The sequence below is a fragment of the Procambarus clarkii genome, chromosome 44 (genome assembly GCF_040958095.1).
Source record: "Procambarus clarkii isolate CNS0578487 chromosome 44, FALCON_Pclarkii_2.0, whole genome shotgun sequence".
NCBI classification, from domain to species: Eukaryota; Metazoa; Arthropoda; class Malacostraca; order Decapoda; family Cambaridae; genus Procambarus; species Procambarus clarkii.
The window spans coordinates 10,162,227-10,183,489 of record NC_091193.1 but is presented as its reverse complement, the minus strand read 5'-3'; the positions used below and the strand labels follow the sequence as shown (position 1 = coordinate 10,183,489).

The 21,263-nt window shown below is 47.8% G+C and overlaps 1 protein-coding gene across 6 annotated transcripts in view; it reads left to right on the top strand.

Moving 5' to 3' along the window:
* Positions 1-21,263, top strand: part of LOC123745243 (uncharacterized) — a 256,026-nt gene that overhangs the window by 133,380 nt on the left and 101,383 nt on the right. The window contains exon 1 of one of the 6 annotated variants that reach the window (XM_045725561.2): positions 12,450-12,489. The exons of the other annotated variants lie outside the window; for them this stretch is intronic. The gene's annotated coding sequence lies outside the window, so the exon portion shown is untranslated. Of the gene's footprint in view, positions 1-12,449; positions 12,490-21,263 lie in introns of those variants that run through there. 6 annotated transcript variants of the gene reach the window in all.

Genomic DNA, 21,263 nt, shown 5'->3' with positions numbered 1-21,263 from the left:
AACTTTTGTTCTATTTCTTCTATCTCCCTGTTTAGGTTTATTTTCCTTTCTTGTGAAAGTCGTGTCTGCCTAAGCATTTCAGTTTTTTTTCCTTCTCCTAGACAGTCGCCTGCGTTCTCTTTCTAGAGTGGTCCTCTTTCTGCCCCTCCTCACAGGCACGTGCTTCAAGGAGACCTTGTAAGCTTCAGCTGTCAGTTGAGCTATTCCCTGTGTGGGAGTTTTGTCGCTTAAGACCGTCTCCCATTGAATGTTTGCAAGTCTACATTTATTTTCTCCCAGTCGACCCTCTTATTGTTGAAATTGAATTGATTGAATACCCCTTCTCGCTTGTTGGGTTTCTTAGACCTACTGCCATTATTTATACTAGTTCGCACTTCAATGAGCTTATGGTCTGAGTATGTAGTATCTGAGATTGTAATGTCTCTGATTAGTTCATCATTGTTTGTGAATAACAAGTCTAGTGTGTTTTCATTCCTAGTTGATTCTGTGATTTGTTGATTGAGCGAGAATTTGTCACAGAATCTTATCAGGTCTCTGACCTGTGGTTGGTTATTTCCCGGGTCATTCCCTGCTATGATATTTGTGTTTGCCGTTCTCCATCTTAGAATTCGTAAATTGAAATCTCCAAGGAAGATAATATCTGGTGCACACACACACACACACACACACAAACACACACACACACACACACACACACACACACACACACACACACACACACACACACACACACACACACACACACACACACACACACACACACACACACACACACACACACACACACACACACACACACACACACACACACACACACGCACGCGGGTGAGAGCTATCTCACCTGCACCACTCCCCCCCCACCACCACTACTAACAGCACACCTGGGCCCTCCTGGTGATGCTGAAGTAAGTGAACATCTGGATACGAGCTGTGCTGTTGATAATGAGACGACTAAGTGTCTGCTGCGTCCCCCGTGTCTTGCTCTTCATTTCACCAATACCTCCTCCATATATCTTCATCACCTGGCTTTTGCTTTGATGTCCAAAGGGTTTGAAGAGAACTTGGTAAATACCTCCAAAGGATACTTGGTCGACCAGGCTGGGAACAACTTCGTGTCTCTCTCTCTCTCTCTCTCTCTCTCTCTCTCTCTCTCTCTCTCTCTCTCTCTCTCTCTCTCTCTCTCTCTCTCTCTCTCTCTCTCTCTCTCTCTCTCTCTCAAAATCAAACATATCACATTGACGCACTAGTCCAATACCATCATGTAGTCTAGACCCAATCAGCTAATCAGTGACGTAAGACCAGCATGCTGATTGGTGCCAAAGAACATCCAATCGGCAGCCTCTCTTTGTCCAGATGATGAAGACTGCAGACGCCGGAGAGAGAATGTATTCCCCTGAGTGCCGCGGATGACAGGAAGGCTTACGGGCGATACTGTAGCACAGGCGTGTATGCAAATGAGGTCAATGATGAGGAAGGTGGGTGAGAGATAAGGATGAGAAGGACACGATCCAGAGGATTGTGTTGTGTAAATAATGACCGATAACGGCAAGTGTTCACCCCCCCCCCCAACCTCTGGGTCTAGGGGGGGAGGAAGGGGTGAGAGCCAGTAGCAGTGGACTGGTTCTCTCACTGTGATATTCACTCACTATGATATTCACTCTCACTATGATATTCACTCTCATTGTGATATTCACTCTCGTTGTGATATTGTACGGCTGCACGAGTGTACGGCTACTGGTCGCCTGGTGACCAGTGCAGCAGTCAACATAAACAACACAACAGCAACAAAGCCGTGAGTGAGCACACGAGGAGGTGGCCGTCGCCCCGCGGGCCGCCACTAACATAACACCTCCAGCTGGAGAATGGCGCCATAATTACCTGCAAGAATGGTCAGGGCGACGCGCCTCAATGGTCGCTTAATTGGGGCGGTTAAGAGAATGATCGCCCCGGGGGAAGTGGGCTGACAGGGGGGTGGTTACTGTGGTGGTGGTGGGGTGTAGTGGTGGTCGGGGTTAGTGGCAGAGGTGCTACTGGGGGTGGTAGAAGAGGTTGTGGTGCTAGTGGTGCTGGTAGTAGTGGCAGAGGTGCTCGTTGTGGTGGTTGTAGTAGCAGCAGAGGTGCTAGTGGTGGTGGTAGAGGAGGTGGTAGTTGTACGGATGGCCGGATGGCCGGAAAGGGAGCCGGTCGGCCGAGCGGACAGCACACTGGGCTTGTGATCCTGTGGTCTTGGGTTCGATCCCAGGCGCCGGCAAGAAACAATGGGCAGAGTTTCTTTCACCCTATGCCCCTGTTACCTAGCAGTAAAATAGGTACCTGGGTGTTAGTCAGCTGTCACGGGCTGCTTCCTGGGGGTGGATGCCTGGTCGAAGACCGGGCCGCGGGGACACTAAAGCCCCGAAATCATCTCAAGATAACCTCAAGATGGCGGTAGAGGTCATGGTGGTAGTGCTGGTGGAAATACTTATCTGTAATTAACTCTCATTGACAACAAGGAAATGAGATCTTCCTCCCCCCACGTCCTAGTCTTTATTTAACCCCCTGATATATATATTTGTCTACCTCCAGACCTTCGTTTTCTGTGTCGCAGCTGCTCGGGGAGGTGTGCTTGGAGCAGTTAATTCCAATATTGGTCTCACATAGGCTCGGGTAGACTGTGTTAAAAGGTTGTCCTGTAATGCCGGTCTAACGTCTGTCCCATTGCCATATCTGCCGAAATTATCCTCATTACGTGTTCCTCTGGTGTTTGTGTCGAAATTATGTCCACTATATAATGACGCCTGACAGCTGTGTGGACAGGGCTTCGGATTCGTAGTCCTGAGGTTCCGGGTTCGATCCCCGGTGGAGGCGGAGACAAATGGGCAAAATGTTTCCTTCACCCTGATGCCCCTGTTACCTAGCAGTAAATAGGTACCTGGGAGGTAGTCAGCTGCTACGGGCTGCTTCCTGGGGTTGTGTAACAAAAAGGAGGCCTGGTTGAGGACCGGGCCGCGGGGACGCTAAGCTCCGAAATCATCTCAAGATAACTACCAAAATGTTTTTTCGTTCCTATAAAGTGTGGATTTCTTCGGGTTTCATTTCTGCCGTTCCCATTTTCATTACCTTGCACATATTGGAGTTGAATTCTAACAGCCAATTTTTTACCAATTGGTAAAAAAAAACTTTACCATCAACAACCACAGAGCCCTGACAGTGTTGCCATAGACATCAACAACCACAGAGCCCTGACAGTGTTGCCATAGACATCAACAACCACAGAGCCCTGACAGTGTTGCCATAGACATCAACAACCACAGAGCCCTGACAGTGTTGCCATAGACATCAACAACCACAGAGCCCTGACAGTGTTGCCATAGACATCAACAACCACAGAGCCCTGACAGTGTTGCCATAGACATCAACAACCAGCGGGGGGGGGGGGGGTGAACCACGTGACGAGCTCTGAGTGTCTAATTAGCGAGAGAAACATGTGAATAAATAGAGCAGTCCCAGCAGGACCCGGAGGTAACACACCCTCACGACGACGTGGAGGAGGGAGAGCACCACCTCCAGCACCACCAGCACCACCACCAGCACCACCACCACAACCACCACAACCACCACAACCACCACCACAACCACCACCACAACCACCACCACCACCACAACCACCACCACAACCACCACCACAACCACCACAACCACCACCACAACCACCACAACCACTACCACAACCACCACAACCACCACCACAACCACCACCACAACCACCACAACCACCACAACCACCACCACAACCACCACCACAACCAACACAACCACCACAACCACCACCACCACCACAACCACCACAACCACCACAACCACCACAACCACCACCACAACCACCACCACCAGCACCAGCAGCACCACCACCACAACCACCACAACCACCACCACAACCACCACAACCACCACCACCACCACCACCACAACCACCACCACCACCACAACCACCACAACCACCACAACCACCACCACAACCACCACCACCACCACCACCAGCAGCACCAGCAGCACCACCACCACAACCACCACAACCACCACCACCACCACAACCACCACAACCACCACCACAACCACCACCACCACCACCACCAGCAGCACCAGCAGCACCACCACCACAACCACCACAACCACCACCACAACCACCACAACCACCACCACCACAACCACCACAACCACCACAACCACCACCACAACCACCACCACCAGCAGCACCAGCAGCACCACCACCACAACCACCACAACCACCACCACAACCACCACAACCACCACCACCACCACCACAACCACCACCACAACCACCACCACCACCACAACCACCACCACCACCACCACCACAACCACCACCACCACCACCACCACAACCACCACCACAACCACCACCACAACCACCAGCAGCACCACCACCACAACCACCACCACAACCACCACAACCACCACCACCACCACCACCACAACCACCACCACCACCACCACCAGCACCAGCAGCACCACCACCACAACCACCACAACCACCACCACAACCACCACAACCACCACAACCACCACCACCACCACCACCACCACAACCACCACCACCACCACAACCACCACCACCACCACAACCACCACCACCACCACCACCACAACCACCACAACCACCACAACCACCACCACAACCACCACAACCACCACAACCACCACCACCACCACCACCACCACCACAACCACCACCACCACCACAACCACCACCACCACCACCACAACCACCACAACCACCACCACAACCACCACCACAACCACAACCACCACCACCACCACAACCACCACCACAACCACCACAACCACCACCACCACCACCACCACCACAACCACCACCACAACCACCACCACCACCACAACCACCACCACCACCACAACCACCACCACAACCACCACCACAACCACCAGCAGCACCACCAGCAGCACCAACGGCAGCAACAGCAGCAGCAGCACCAACAGCAGCAGCAGCAACAGTAGTAACATCAACAGAAGCAACTGCACCAACAGGAGCAACAGCAGCAAGAGTACCCACAGTAACAGTAACACCAACAGCAGCAGCAGCAACAGCAACAGTAGTAACATCAACAGAAGCAACTGCACCAACAGGAGCAACAGCAGCAAGAGGACCCACAGTAACAGTAGCACCAACAGCAGCAGCAGCAGCAAGAGTACCCACAGTAACAGTAACACCAACAGCAGCAGCAGCAACAGCAACAGTAGTAGCATCAACAGAAGCAACTGCACCAACAGGAGCAACAGCAGCAAGAGGACCCACAGTAACAGTAGCACCAACAGCAGCAGCAGCAGCAAGAGTACCCACAGTAACAGTAACACCAACAGCAGCAGCAGCAACAGCAACAGTAGTAACATCAACAGAAGCAACTGCACCAACAGGAGCAACAGCAGCAAGAGGACCCACAGTAACAGTAGCACCAACAGCAGCAGCAGCAGCAAGAGGACCCACAGTAACAGTAGCACCAACAGCAGCAGCAGCAGCAAGAGGACCCACAGTAACAGTAGCACCAACAGCAGCAGCAGCAGCAAGAGGACCCACAGTAACAGTAGCACCAACAGCAGCAGCAGCAGCAAGAGGACCCACAGTAACAGTAGCACCAACAGGAGCAACAGCAGCAAGAGGACCCACAGTGACAGTAGCACCAACAACAGCAGCAGCAGCAAGAGGACCCACAGTAACAGTAGCACCAACAGCAGCAGCAGCAGCAGCAAGAGGACCCACAGTAACAGTAGCACCAACAGCAGCAGCAGCAGCAAGAGGACCCACAGTAACAGTAGCACCAACAGCAGCAGCAGCAGCAAGAGGACCCACAGTAACAGTAGCACCAACAGGAGCAACAGCAGCAAGAGGACCCACAGTAACAGTAGCACCAACAACAGCAGCAGCAGCAAGAGGACCCACAGTAACAGTAGCACCAACAACAGCAGCAGCAGCAAGAGGACCCACAGTAACAGTAGCACCAACAGCAGCAGCAGCAGCAAGAGTACCCACAGTAACAGTAGCACCAACAGCAGCAGCAGCAGCAAGAGTACCCACAGTAACAGTAGCACCAACAGCAGCAGCAGCAGCAAGAGTACCCACAGTAACAGTAGCACCAACAGCAGCAGCAGCAGCAAGAGTACCCACAGTAACAGTAGCACCAACAGGAGCAACAGCAGCAAGAGGACCCACAGTAACAGTAGCACCAACAGCAGCAGCAGCAGCAAGAGTACCCACAGTAACAGTAGCACCAACAGCAGCAGCAGCAGCAAGAGTACCCACAGTAACAGTAGCACCAACAGGAGCAACAGCAGCAAGAGGACCCACAGCAACAGTAGCACCAACAGGAGCAACAACAGCAAGAGGACCCACAGTAACAGTAGCACCAACAGCAGCAGCAACAGCAGCAAGAGGACCCACAGTAACAGTAGCACCAAGAGGAGCAACAGCAGCAAGAGGACCCACAGTAACAGTAGCACCAACAGCAGCAAGAGGACCCACAGCAACAGTAGCACCAACAGCAGCAGCAGCAGCAAGAGGACCCACAGTAACAGTAGCACCAACAGCAGCAAGAGGACCCACAGTAACAGTAGCACCAACAGCAGCAAGAGGACCCACAGTAACAGTAACACCAACAGCAGCAGCAAGAGGACCCACAGTAACAGTAGCACCAACAGCAGCAACAGCAGCAAGAGGACCCACAGTAACAGTAGCACCAACAGGAGCAACAGCAGCAAGAGGACCCACAGCAACAGTAGCACCAACAGGAGCAACAACAGCAAGAGGACCCACAGTAACAGTAGCACCAACAGCAGCAGCAACAGCAGCAAGAGGACCCACAGTAACAGTAGCACCAAGAGGAGCAACAGCAGCAAGAGGACCCACAGTAACAGTAGCACCAACAGCAGCAAGAGGACCCACAGCAACAGTAGCACCAACAGCAGCAGCAGCAGCAAGAGGACCCACAGTAACAGTAGCACCAACAGCAGCAAGAGGACCCACAGTAACAGTAGCACCAACAGCAGCAAGAGGACCCACAGTAACAGTAACACCAACAGCAGCAGCAGCAGCAAGAGGACCCACAGTAACAGTAGCACCAACAGCAGCAACAGCAGCAAGAGGACCCACAGTAACAGTAGCACCAACAGCACCAACAGCAGCAGCAACAGCAGCAAGAGGACCCACAGTAACAGTAGCACCAACAGCAGCAACAGCAGCAAGAGGACCCACAGTAACAGTAGCACCAACAGCAGCAACAGCAGCAAGAGGACCCACAGTAACAGTAGCACCAACAGCAGCAACAGCAGCAAGAGGACCCACAGTAACAGTAGCACCAACAGCAGCAACAGCAGCAAGAGGACCCACAGTAACAGTAGCACCAACAGCAGCAACAGCAGCAAGAGGACCCACAGTAACAGTAGCACCAACAGCAGCAACAGCAGCAAGAGGACCCACAGTAACAGTAGCACCAGCAGCAGCAACAGCAGCAAGAGGACCCACAGTAACAGTAGCACCAGCAGCAGCAACAGCAGCAAGAGGACCCACAGTAACAGTAGCACCAACAGCAGCAGCAACAGCAGCAAGAGGACCCACAGTAACAGTAGCACCAACAGCACCAACAGCAGCAGCAACAGCAGCAAGAGGACCCACAGTAACAGTAGCACCAACAGCACCAACAGCAGCAGCAGCAGCAGCAACAGGCAATAAAACACCTCACGCACCATCAATCAGATGCACGAAGGGACAAATATTGACACGCAGAAGCAAGATAAACAGCCAACGGAGACACGCGGATGTGCACGCCGTCACTAACACATGAGAGTACACGCACGCACGCACACAACATTCACCTACACCCGAAAATATTGATACACACGGACACCCAAGCTGTTGTTTACATGTATACATGCATGTATACGTACATGTATACATAGACTTTAAACCACACACACACACACACATACACATTCAGCCAGGGGCAACAGGACAACAAAAACGACTCTAAATCTGGTACACCAATACTGATGGATTGTCAAATAAAGCAGATGAACTCATAGAAAGGATTGAGCAAACATACCCTGATGTAATAGCATTAGTAGAGACCAAACTAACTGGTATGATTGGCAGTGCGAGAATCCCAAGGAAATACCAAATAATGAGATGCGAAAGACTTCAGAGAGCAGGAGGAGGAGATGATGTGACACTGCTGGGAGGGATCTTTGAAGGGATTTCTTTGGAGGTAGCAAACAGCTGCAGGGCGGGAACTGCATTGTGGGAATCATTTCATTTGAGAGCAAGAAAGTGGCTGTGACAGTAATCTACAACCCCTCCCTTCCCCCCCCCCCCACAGAGAACCATAAGAAGACCAAGGCAAGAATACGAAACTACGAACAAAACATGCGTGAATATCCTCCAAAGCTTGGCAGACACGACCCAGAGACTGAATTTACAAGAAAGGAGGAAAGAGGCAGAGCTCTGTATGACTAACCATCCTGCGAGATGGGGACTTGTATTACTACTGCTACCTTATTCAATCTTGTGTTGTTGATATCCTCAAAATGCATCCGGAGTCTGCCAGTGCAGACCGCTTATCACATGCCTCTGTATGACTAACCATCCTGTGTGATGGGGATTTTTTAGCATCACCTAGTTAGCTTTTTTGACACACTGTACTCCACTTCATATAGTCTAGGGTAGCTGCACTAATGCAGATGTACCTCATATCTTAATAAAAAAAAAAAAAAAGAGGCAGAGACCGGTAAATTACAGACCCTTATCACTAAGTGTCGAAGTAGGCTAGTAGAACATTTAGAACAGATCACTTTTGTCGGGAACAGACGGAACACCAGCTGCTCGTGACACAGCTGACACAGATTTACACAAATAAGAAAAGACAGAACAGTCACACAAGGAGGAGCGACAGATACAAGGACTATAGAGATACCTTCCCTCCGGGGTTCCCTCCCTTACCATGGAAAGGAATGCATTAGGTAGTGATGTGGTGGAGGCTGACTCCATACACAGTTTCAAGTGTAGATATGATAGAGCCCAGTAGGCTCACGAACCTGTACACTGGTTGATTGATAGTTGAGAGGCGGGACCAAAGAGCCAAAGCTCAACCCCCGCGAGTACAACTAGGTGAGTACCTTCTTACTTCCGTCCCGTATTTCCTCCTTTCCTTATCTCCCTTGAACCATCTCTCCCACCTTTCTCAGCGTCAATACCTGCCTCCTTCCCTCTCTGTCGATACGTCCCGCCCTCCCACGTCCCGTCCTTCCACGTCCCGCCCTTCCACGTCCCGCCCTCCCACGTCCCACGACCCGCCCTCCCACGTCCCGCCCTCCTACATCCCGCCCCCAGGGGGGAGAGGGACACACGTCACCCACTTGTCCCACGACCCACTTTTTGCGAGCTTCAGTTTATTGCTTTCTTCCAATTGTGTCCCGAGTTGTGTGTGTGTGTGTGTGTGTGTGTGTGTGTGTGTGTGTGTGTGTGTGTGTGTGTGTGTGTGTGTGTGTGTGTGTGTGTGTGTGTGTGTGTGTGTGTGTGGATCCCGCGGTCTCTGACGTTGTTCCCGCATGTTTACGTCTGTGGGGGAAGGGAGCTCCAGCTCTCCGTCTCCGCTTCTTAGCCACCATAAGTGAGCTGTGCTACGACCATTGATTTCCACCTCGTGCTCCGTCATGGATGCAACCCGTCCTCTTAAAAATGACATCACTTTTGGCAGGTATGCGCCACTATGGCCAAATTTGGACGTAATTTGAAATGAAATCGACTCACAAAAGTGACGTACTGTTCCGTTTTCTGTTTGAGTCGTCCGGCTTACTCGGCAAGCTTAGAAGAGGAAACTTTTCATTAACGTTTTTCATACCGTTTTGAAACTTTATGAGAATTTCCTGCCCATCTAACCAATCAGAAGACCCTTATCTTACTGTTGTTGAAAAAAAAATCCCAAATTTATTTTCATTTTTTTTCAGTTATCCACCACCTCCCATAGTTCACTCCACTAAGTCACTCCTCGTACTTTCTGCCTCCTTGCTATCTCCAGGATGGGGTACCCGGCGGTGCCTGGGATCATGCCTCCATCATTCCACCAAAAATATAAAAATATAATATAAATAAATAATATCGAAATAACGATACTAAATGGGAACATTTATACTCCCCCACGTGGTGCCCTAAACTTTGTTCCATGTGGTTGAGTAACGGGGGTTCCATGTGGTTGAGTAACGGGGGTTCCATGTAGTTGAATAACGGGGTTCCATGTGGTTGAGTAACGGGGGTTCCATGTGGTTGAGTAACGGGGGTTCCATGTGGTTGAATAACGGGGTTCCATGTGGTTGAGTAACGGGGGTTCCATGTGGTTGAATAACGGGGTTCCATGTGGTTGAATAACGGGGGTTCCATGTGGTTGAATAACGGGGGTTCCATGTGGTTGAGTAACGGGGGTTCCATGTGGTTGAGTAACGGGGGTCCCATGTGGTTGAGTAACGGGGGTTCCATGTGGTTGAGTAACGGGGGTTCCATGTGGTTGAATAACGGGGGTTCCATGTGGTTGAGTAACGGGGGTTCCATGTGGTTGAGTAACGGGGTTCCATGTTGGTTGAATAAAGGGGGTTCCATGTGGTTGTGTAAGGGGGTTCCATGTGGTTGTGTAAGGGGGTTCCATGTGGTTGTGTAAGGGGGTTCCATGTGGTTGAATAAAGGGGTTCCATGTGGTTGAATAACGTGGTTCCATGTGGTTGAATAAGGGGGTTCCATGTGGTTGAATAAAGGGGTTCCATGTGGTTGAATAACGGGGTTCCATGTGGTTGAATAACGGGGTTCCATGTGGTTGAATAAAGGGGTTCCATGTGCTTGAATAACGGGGTTCCATGTGGTTGAATAAGGGGATTCCATGGGCAAACCATCAACCAAGAGACCTGGTCAGAGACCGGGTCGCGGCTTGACCCGGTAGCAAGGCATGGTTACCGTACAGTTAGACTGTGTACGGTGCTCCTCGTTACTGTGAACTCATCCTCCTGTTTACACAGTACTTTTACTATGTGGACTATTTATATATATTGTATATATGTATATATACATCGTATATGTATATATGACTATGTATATATACATCGTATATATATTGATGTAGTCCGGAGAAAAATAAAGCTAAAAATCAAACTTACATATACCTATAGGCCTAGTATAGCACATATATGTACTATATTAGGCCTCAGATAGCGTGCATTAGACCTAGGATGGTTAGTTGTTGGTTTTTAGCAACATACATAGAAGGACTTTTCCGGTTTGTCCAAATTGAATAATGCAAAAGTCAATTGTCTATATCTGCACGACCGATCACAGCGTTACTGCAAGTGCTTACATGTTAGTGGGGGGGGGGGGGGGGGGGTTGGCCTGGTGTGCGTGTGTGTATTCACCTAGTTGTATTTACCTAGTTGTGTTTGCGGGGGTTGAGCTTTGCTCTTTCGGCCCGCCTCTCAACTGTCAATCAACTGTTTACTAACTACTTTTTTTTTCCTCCTCACACCACACACACATACACACACACACACACACACACACACACACACACACACACACACACACACACACACACACACACACACACACACACACACACACACACACACACACATATATATAACTATGTACGTCAAGGATAAGACTAAACTGGAAAAGGTTCAAAGGTTTGCTACCAGACTAGTTCCCGAGCTGAGAGGTATGAACTACGAGGAGAGACTACGGGAATTAAACCTCACTTCGCTGGAAGACAGAAGAGTTGGGGGGACATGATCACCACATTCAAGATTCTGAAGGGAATTGATAGGGTAGATAAAGACAGGCTATTTAACACAAGGGGAACACGCACAAAGGGACACAGGTGGAAACTGAGTGCCCAAATGAGCCACAGAGATATTTGAAAGAACTTTTTTAGTGTCAGAGTGGTTGACAAATGGAATGCATTAGGAAGTGATATGGTGGAGGCTGACTCCATACACAGTTTGAAGTGTAGATATGACAGAGCCCAATAGGCTCAGGAATCTGTACACCAGTTGATTGACGGTTGAGAGGCAGGACCAAAGAGCCAGAGCTTAACCCCCGCAAACACAACTAGGTGAGTACAACTAGGTGAGTACACACACACACCAGGAAGCAGCCCGTGACAGCTGACTAACTCCCAGGTACCTATTTACTGCTAGGTAACAGGGGCATTCAGGGTGAAAGAAACTTTGCCCATTTGTTTCTGCCTGGTGCTGGTACAGATTTTCTGTACATGTCGATTTTTTCTCTTATTCCCGCTCTGTCGTCCACTGGGGAGCGGGTGAGGGCGACCCGGTGATGCAGTGACCTATAAACTGATCACATATGATGTACTCAGCCTCTCTCTCTCTCACTCCTGCAGGTGGGTGTCGCGCTCGTCGCTGCCTTCGTCAAGGGCTCACCAGGTAAGGAACCACTTCATACCAGGCTCGTCTTCCCACTTTCCTTGACAGTTGATCCTCAGCACAGGATCTTATTAAAAAAACATTTGATTCAGATTACAGGTTCTTGATGCACACATATTGTGTATATTGAAGGATCTACGCTTACACACCTGATGCACCAGCATCTAAGAGGCGGGGTCCATGAGCTAAGGCTCACTTCCTGGTGATTAAACATTTATATACAAGAATACAGCAACCTGTATTTGGTCGTGCCTGGCTACACAGAGCACTTACGAGGTCTGTAACTCTCATTTAGATCATTGAGGCTTAGTCGGTATTTACTTAACAGTTTACGAGCTCCTAAACGCTACGAGGTCATCCATAACAATAATAACCTGGATTTATCAAGAATTGACGCCTTCACTTACGAGCTGTGTTCATCTTTCAACCATCATGGCGGAAGACCTACGGCGTTGTTTACAACAAAAGTAACCTTCCACTGTGATGTTTTGAACTTCTTAAGTTGTTATATACGTGTAAACAACTGTTTCAAGATGTGCACGTTGCGTAAATGTTTGATGTATCCTGGCTCCGTGGCGCGAAGTCGACCTCATAACGCTTCGGAGCTCGTAACCTGGGGCCAGATTCACGAAGCAGCTACGTAAGTACTTACGAACCTGTACATCTTTCCTCAATCTTTGACGGCTTTGGTTACATTTATTAAACAGTTTACAAACATGAAAACTTCCCAGTCAACTGCTGTTATTGTTATGAACAGCCTCCTGGTGCTTCAGAGCTCATTAACTGTTTAATAATTGTAAACAAAACCGCCAAAGATCGAGAAAAGATGCACAGGTTCGTAAGTGCTTGCGTAACTGCTTCGTGAATCTGGCCCCTGTTTATTAAATGCAAAGTCGCCATGGTCACGGACGAGGTAAGAGGTACAGGCGTCGTCGTAAGTGGCGAGCAAGTGGCGTGTGTGTGTGTGTGTGTGTGACGCCTGGCCGTGACCAGTGACGCCTGGCCGTGACCAGTGACGCCTGGCCGTGACCAGTGACGCCTGGGGACGGCGGTACCCCAAGTGGCTCCAGCTGTGACGGTGGTACTGGCGGCGGCGGGTGGCGCTCTGAGTACCTTGCAAGACGGAAGTGATTTGTCTGTGGGCGGGAAGCTCACACAGACGTCACAGACGACCTTGTCCAGTGTTTGTAGTGTGTGTGTGTGTGTGTGTGTGTGTGTGTGTGTGTGTGTGTGTGTGTGTGTGTGTGTGTGTGTGTGTGTGTGTGTGTGTGTGTGTGTGTGTGTGTGTGCGCGACTCTACGCCACAAGGCTATGACCAGTTGTGGCTGTGAGCGTGTCTACATACTCCAGGGTCATCCTCGTCAACAAAAGATAGACGCTGTTCACCGGCCTCAGTTAGCAGTCCTAGGCTTAACATACCCCATCTTAGGTCTAGTTTAATACATATGCACACCCACACACACACACACACACACACACACACACACACACACACACACACACACACACACACACACACACACCCACACACACACACACACACACACACACACACACACACACACACACACACACACACACACACACACACACACACACACACATAAAACCTTACCTTGTCAAGTCAAGTCAAGCCGAGCCCGTACCATGTCAAGCACAAAGCGAAGCTTGAAAAAGTCCAGATATGCCACTAGGCTAGTCCCAGAACTAAGAGGCATGAGTTACGAAGAAAGGCTACGAGAAATGCACCTCACGACACTAGAAGACCGAAGACAAAATTCTCAGAGAAATTGACAGAGTAGATAAAGATAAACTGTTTAACACGGGTGGTACGCGAACAAGGGGACACAGGTGGAAACTGAGTACCCAAATGAGCCACAGGGACGTTAGAAAGAACTTTTTCAGTGTCAGAGTAGTTAACAGATGGAATGCATTAGGAAGTGATGTGGTGGAGGCTGACTCCATACACAGTTTCAAATGTAGATATGACAGAGCCCAATAGGCTCAGGAACCTGTACATTAGTTGATTGACAGTTGAGAGGCGGGACCAAAGAGCCAGAGCTCATTCAGCTGAATTTTCCTGAAATATTTGTTCACGATTTTTTCTTGTAGAATGATTAAGCTTTTCATAACATTACATATTTAATATATATATATATATATATATATATATATATATATATATATATATATATATATATATATATATATATATATATATATATATATATATATATATATTAAGAAAATAACAAAAGTCAAGATTGTATTTATTCTGGTGGTGAAGCCTCGTCATTGACCTGTTTAGTGTGCCCGTGACACGACCGTGGGACGGGTGTGGAGCGAGGCGGACCCTTGCTGCTACAGCCTAGCCCCGAGCCCACATTCCTCAACATCCAACCAGGAATGGGGCCGAATGCACAGTGGAATGTCACGGTACAGTGATACTATAAATGGTGCACTTGTAAACTGCGCCTCTACCCTTCACACTGAACTACCTGCCGTAACTCCTTGCACACAAAAATATGTAACTTCAGGAGGTACTATTAATTGTAAGTGATTCTGTATCATCCTTAATCTCCTCTTTATAAGAAACGCTTATAACATGCAATGAAATTATTGATGATGAAAACAGAAGTCATTTCCTGCGGATATCACCTACTGTGAGCCTCTGAATGTTTGACAGAACTGATGGGCTAGCCAAAGAATATGCCTAAAATTTTCCGCGCTGCCTATTTGCAGCCTGAGAACATCAAGAAACAAAAAAATCTATATATAGATCTGAGAAGAAGTGAAATGTAATACGAGCTGTTCCATATATAATCATACTTCCGTGCACGACAAGTCACGTACATGTGGATCATCCAGTCAACTCACCACACTCCTCTGGCTTAGACTCGATCCACCGTCTTGGACTGGCTGTGGTACAGCAGAGGTTTCCCCTTCTTGCAGGCGGGCGTTCAATCCCCCGAAGGTACAAGTGGTCGAGCACCGTTCCTTCCCTCCGACACATTCCAACTCCTTCTCCTCCTAAGATTGAAGAAGATTAAGCCACCACAAGAGGTGGCGCGGGCATGAGGAGCCCTTAGCTGGTAAGATGTTTGGAGTGAATGTTGTCTGTGGGTCGCGTAACATCTGGAAGTGTCTCTGGGCCGCCATGTTCTCGATCATACCCCTTCCAAGGGCTACGGCGTCATACAGGCCTAGTGCTTTCTCCTCACCTGACCTTCAGTTGGTTTACACTTGGATATACGTATCTCTGAGAGTGTGTACTACCTGCTGATGTTAACCTGACCAAATATAAACTCAGGTAAACTATTTCCCTGCGTCACTTTGTGATTGTATACGGACAAATTTAATATATATATATATATATATATATATATATATATATATATATATATATATATATATATATATATATATATATATATATATATATATATATATATATATATATATATATATATATGTCGTACCTAGTAGCCAGAACTCACTTCTCAGCCTAATATGCAAGGCCCGATTTGCCTAATAAGCCAAGTTTTCATGAAGGTTGGTTAGGTTCGGTCATATATCTACGTTAATTTTAACTCTAATAAAAAAAAATTTACCGCATACATAATGAAATGGGTAGCTTTATCATTTCATAAGAAAAAAATAGAGAAAATATATTAATTCAGGAAAACTTGGCTTATTAGGCAAATCGGGCATTGCATAGTAGGCTGAGAAGTGAGTTCTGGCTACTAGGTACGACATATATATATATATATATATATATATATATATATATATATATATATATATATATATATATATATATATAATACATAAGAGATATCTCTATTACTAATGTTCAAGAAATGTCTGAGTATGGGTGTGTGTCTTCACCTATTTGTGCTTGCATGTTAGCTCTTGGACTCCACCTTTTCAACTGTCGGTTCTCTAATGTATTGCTTCGCTACTCATCTTCTCTATCATATTCACTGTATGGGACCAGCAACGAGACAGTGTTTGTATGTGTGGTGACAAACACACACGAGGAAGCGTGTCAAATAAAGCAAACTTAACCCTCATTTGTAACGGGGTTCCACCCGCGGGGTTGGTAACGGGGTTCCACCCGCGGGGTTGGTAACGGGGTTCCACCCGCGGGGTTGGTAACGGGGTTCCACCCGCGGGGTTGGTAACGTTTATAGTCCTCAGACAAATAATGTGTGTGTGTGTGTGTGTGTGTGTGTGTGTGTGTGTGTGTGTGTGTGTGTGTGTGTGTGTGTGTGTGTGTGTGTGTGTGTGTGTGTGTGTGTGTGTGTGTTTGTGTGTGTGTGTGTGCGTGCCTGCGTGCGTGTGTGTGTGTACTCACCTACGTGTGCTCTCAGGACCTAGCTGGGCCCCTAGCCCCGCCTTCCAAACGTTCGTAGAGTAATGCAATGACTCAGTTCCCAGGTTTGTATCATGTTTACATTTACAATTTCAACGACTTTTGCTTTCAACATTTTCTGCTGGTTCAAGGCACTGACAGTGAACAAAGTTCTTTCTCGCGTCTGGTTACCTACCTTGAGGTTACCTTGAGGTGTTTTGGGGGATTAGCGTCCCCGCGGTCCGGTCCTTGACCAGGCCTCCTGGTTGCTGGACTGGTCAACCAGGCTGTTGGACGCGGCTGCTGCTGTGTACCAAACACAGCGACCTTAACTGGCGCGCGAAATACTTAAGGACAGAAAACACTTCGTATCCTACAGTAAAGCCATCACTCAACTCTGCCACATTGAAGTCCCGCGGGCTCAGTTGTATGACCTCGTCGTCGATTCCGTCTGTTCGTAAATGTTGTTTTGTAAAGTCTTTACAGTGGCAATACCGAAGCTTTTGGTGAAATATTAACTGTACATATCGGCGAAGTTCATAACCTCAGCTGTACACGTCATTTTGTGTTCTGCATTTCCCCCGCAGTCCTCCACGCATACATCAAAGCCGACCCGAGACAGCCCACGAGAAAGTATCGACCATATATTTCAATAAGAGACGGGACCACACTGAACCACGCTCTGCTTAGTACCAGCTGCTTAGCTTCCCCTACACCATTAAACTATCAATTTAACACTTTGTAAACAGGTGTGTTAACACTGATACACTCACCAGTCATACACAACACCAGGGAAAATGCTCAGCACCTCGTAAGATGAAGGTGGAACCTGACACTCCCTCCAGCACTCTTAACTATTCCTCCACTTCAGGGGTTGCCGTATATGGGTCGACCAGCCTCTCAACCTCCGTAACAGAACAACAGTTTCGTTGTTCAAACACAGAGTCAAACGACACACTATGTCGTGCTAGAGTGAGAGTGTCTGAAGGCGACAGCTCCCCAGGGAAGTGTTAGACACGCCGGCCACTTACACCGACCATCTTATGAAGTCCTCCAGCTTCCTAAAAGTTATAACAAGAGGAGGTAAACCACTTTACAAGACATAACTTTGCTTAACCTCGCTGTAAACTCTTGCTTTAATGATCATCGTCTCGGCTCACGGGGTTTATGTAATTAAGGATCGAAACTACACTCACATTAAAACTTGCAAGTATCATTACTATATTTATAGAGTATATCCATGCATTACAGTTCAGTATGTCCCTGTATGTCCTGGGCATGTTGGTCATGAGGCCATTAGTCAATGACTCTTAGTCACTGACCTGTGCTGTATAGTGGTTCCTGGAGCCCACACTACTCGTTGATGCATAGTGACTCACTCTTAACACCATCTTTTAATACTGGGTCACTGTTATCATCCAGTTTCCAGCTTGTTCACTGTAACTGATCAGTTTTATCTGTTACTTCACTCCCTAAGCTGGTTTGTTGACACTATGTATACTGGATTATATTCTGATTCATCGCAGTATATATCACTAATGGGTGATCGCTATGGCACGGGTTCAGGGTCACTCGCCCGGGACTACAGCTTCTGCCTGATAACGAAAGCACTATTGTGTCAGCTGAACGTATAGTGATAGATACTGGCGTTATCCCTGACATACTAAAAACAGCAGAGATAGCACCACTCCATAAAGGAGGTAATAAGACAAAGGCCAAAAAATACAGACCGATAGCACTAACATCACACATCATAAAAATCTTTGAAAGAGTGCTAAGAAGATCACAAACCACATGGAATCACTATACGTTGAACACATACGACATGGAACAAGTGATTCTATATGGATGCCAAGAACAGCCACTCACATGATGGGACTGCACGATGTATTTGAAGATGAAGGAGTGCAGCACTTCCTTCCATCTTGGCTGTACCACGCTACACCCAAGGCCTGGTACAGGCAGTTACACCCAGGCAGTATACTGCTGTTAGAGACGTGGGGTTTGTCTCTAACTGCAGTAGGCGGGGCATGCAGAGCTAGACCTCATCCCCCCCCCCTCCCAGAGACACTAATATGTAAGTACTAATAGGTAAGTAAGTACCACTGTTGCACCGTCCACCACACAGCATTTTAAAAGCACTACAATCACCTTCTATGGTTGATTGTTCAATAAATCCCTGAACTATATGTTTAACACATCTCTCACCCTGTCCATGGAGGACAGAAGAAAATGTATATATGCTGGTTAGCATCGTAAATGTGTGGCCACGTCTGTGGTAGAAAATAAAAACCCTGCTGCACCTATGGCTTTGACGAAGCCATAGGCAGTATGGCTATGCATTCTACGCCAGACCCTGATTCCTGGAACTCCATATTCATCAAGAACTGTAAAAAACCACTATCGCAGGCCCTTCACATTCTTTGGAGACAAAGCCTAGATACTGGCATTCTCCCTGACATACTAAAAACAGCAGAGATAGCACCACTCCATAAAGAAGGAAATAAGGCAGAGGCAAAAAATTGCAGACTGATAGCACTAACATCACACATCATAAAATCTTTGAGAGAGTGCTAAGAAGTAAGATCATAAAATATATGGAATCACAGCATCTCCATAACCCCGGACAACATGGTTTCAGAACAGGGCGCTCTTGCCTGTCGCAGTTGCTAGACCACTATGATATGACATTAGATGCTATGGAAGACAAACAAAACGCTGATGTAATTTACACAGATTTCGCAAAAGCTTTTGAAAAATGTGACCATGGTGTTATTGCACATAAAATGCTTTCAAACGAAATTACTGAGAAAATAGGCAGATGGATCTACAATTTCCTGACTAATAGAACCCAATGTGTAATAGTCAACAAAATCAAATCCGGTCCATCAACCGTGAAGAGCTCAGTCCCCCAGGGTACTGTGCTTGCTCCAGTACTTTTTCTCATCTTCATATCAGACATAGACAAGGACACAATCATCCTTTGTATCATACAGTACTGTATCATCCTTTGTAGAGGGCACGGCAGACCTCCAGTCAGATGTACATCAGGTCTTTCTATGGGCTACAGAAAATAATATGGTATTTAATGAAGATAAGTTCCCGCTCATGCGCAAGGGGAAAAAATGAAAATATAAAAACGGAAACCACGTACAAAACTCAGTCAAATCATAACATAGAACGAAAAAGCAATGTATGAATAATCTGGGTGTACTCATGTCGGAAGACCTTACATTTAAAGAACACAATAAAGTAGCCGTCACAACTGCAAGAAAAATAACTGGTTGGATAACAAGAACCTTTCACACTAGCGGTGCTATACCGATGATGATACTTTTCAAGACGCTTGTGCTCTCTAGAGTGGAGTACTGCTGCACAATGACAGCCCCTTTCAGAGCTGGATTGCATCTCTGTAAAAGCAGAGGTGCAATAGGACGGTACAGCACACTGCTGTACCGTCCACCAGTGGTGCACGAGGGTCCACATGTTCCTCGCTAGTCATGCACCACATTGCGGGTGTTGAAGCATAGTCAGGCTCCGATTTCCTTAATGTAAGAGTCGCTGTCCTGGTGGGCCCTGGAGTGTGACCAGTCGCCTCTGATCTTAGGGGCTGCGGCGATCTTGGGTGAGCTTAGGCGCTGGAGGTGTCTAGTGAGCTTAGGTGCTGGAGGTGTCTGGTGAGCTTAGGTGTTGGAGGTGTCTAGTGAGCTTAGGTGCTGGAGGTGTCTAGTGAGCTTAGGTGCTGGAGGTGTCTAGTGAGCTTAGGTGTTGGAGGTGTCTGGTGAGCTTAGGTGCTGGTGATGGCTAGTGAGCTAAGGTACTGAGGCGATCTTGGGGGTGAGCTTAGGTTGTCTGGTGGCCATGTGATCTTGGGAACTGTTGTCATCTTGGGTGGTCACCTGTGGTGTATGTGTATGAAATGTAACTTAAAGTTACGTCATCATCTTTAAGGGCTTGCGTCATCGTACACAAGGGGTTAAACAACACACTTAAAGAGTTAACTAAAGTTAACTAAATCATGGGTTTAAGTTGCTGTTTTGAAAGTGGTGAAGGAACCAAGCAACGGCCCCTGAGGGACTCCACTCGCTGTTGTAGCTGGCTTAACTTACCGAACTTGTGAGTACACTTAGTTAATTGTCTTACGTTCTCAGGCTATTCAAGCTTATTCTTTTATCTTTCACGTTGTGTCTCACTCACCCACTGCGTGCCAGAGCCTTCATATAGTCGGCCGTCTTCTACACGTGTCGTCTTCCGCCTGGAGGCCATATCCTTAAGGTAGGCAGAGTTGTCGTAGACAGTGAGAGGAAAGGCCAGTACGTCTGTTCAGTTCTGTATCTAACTCCTGCGACCCGGAGGTCCCACACTGCACTACCTACGGCGGGTGTATTGTGGAGGTGGTGGACTTCATCCTTTCTAATAC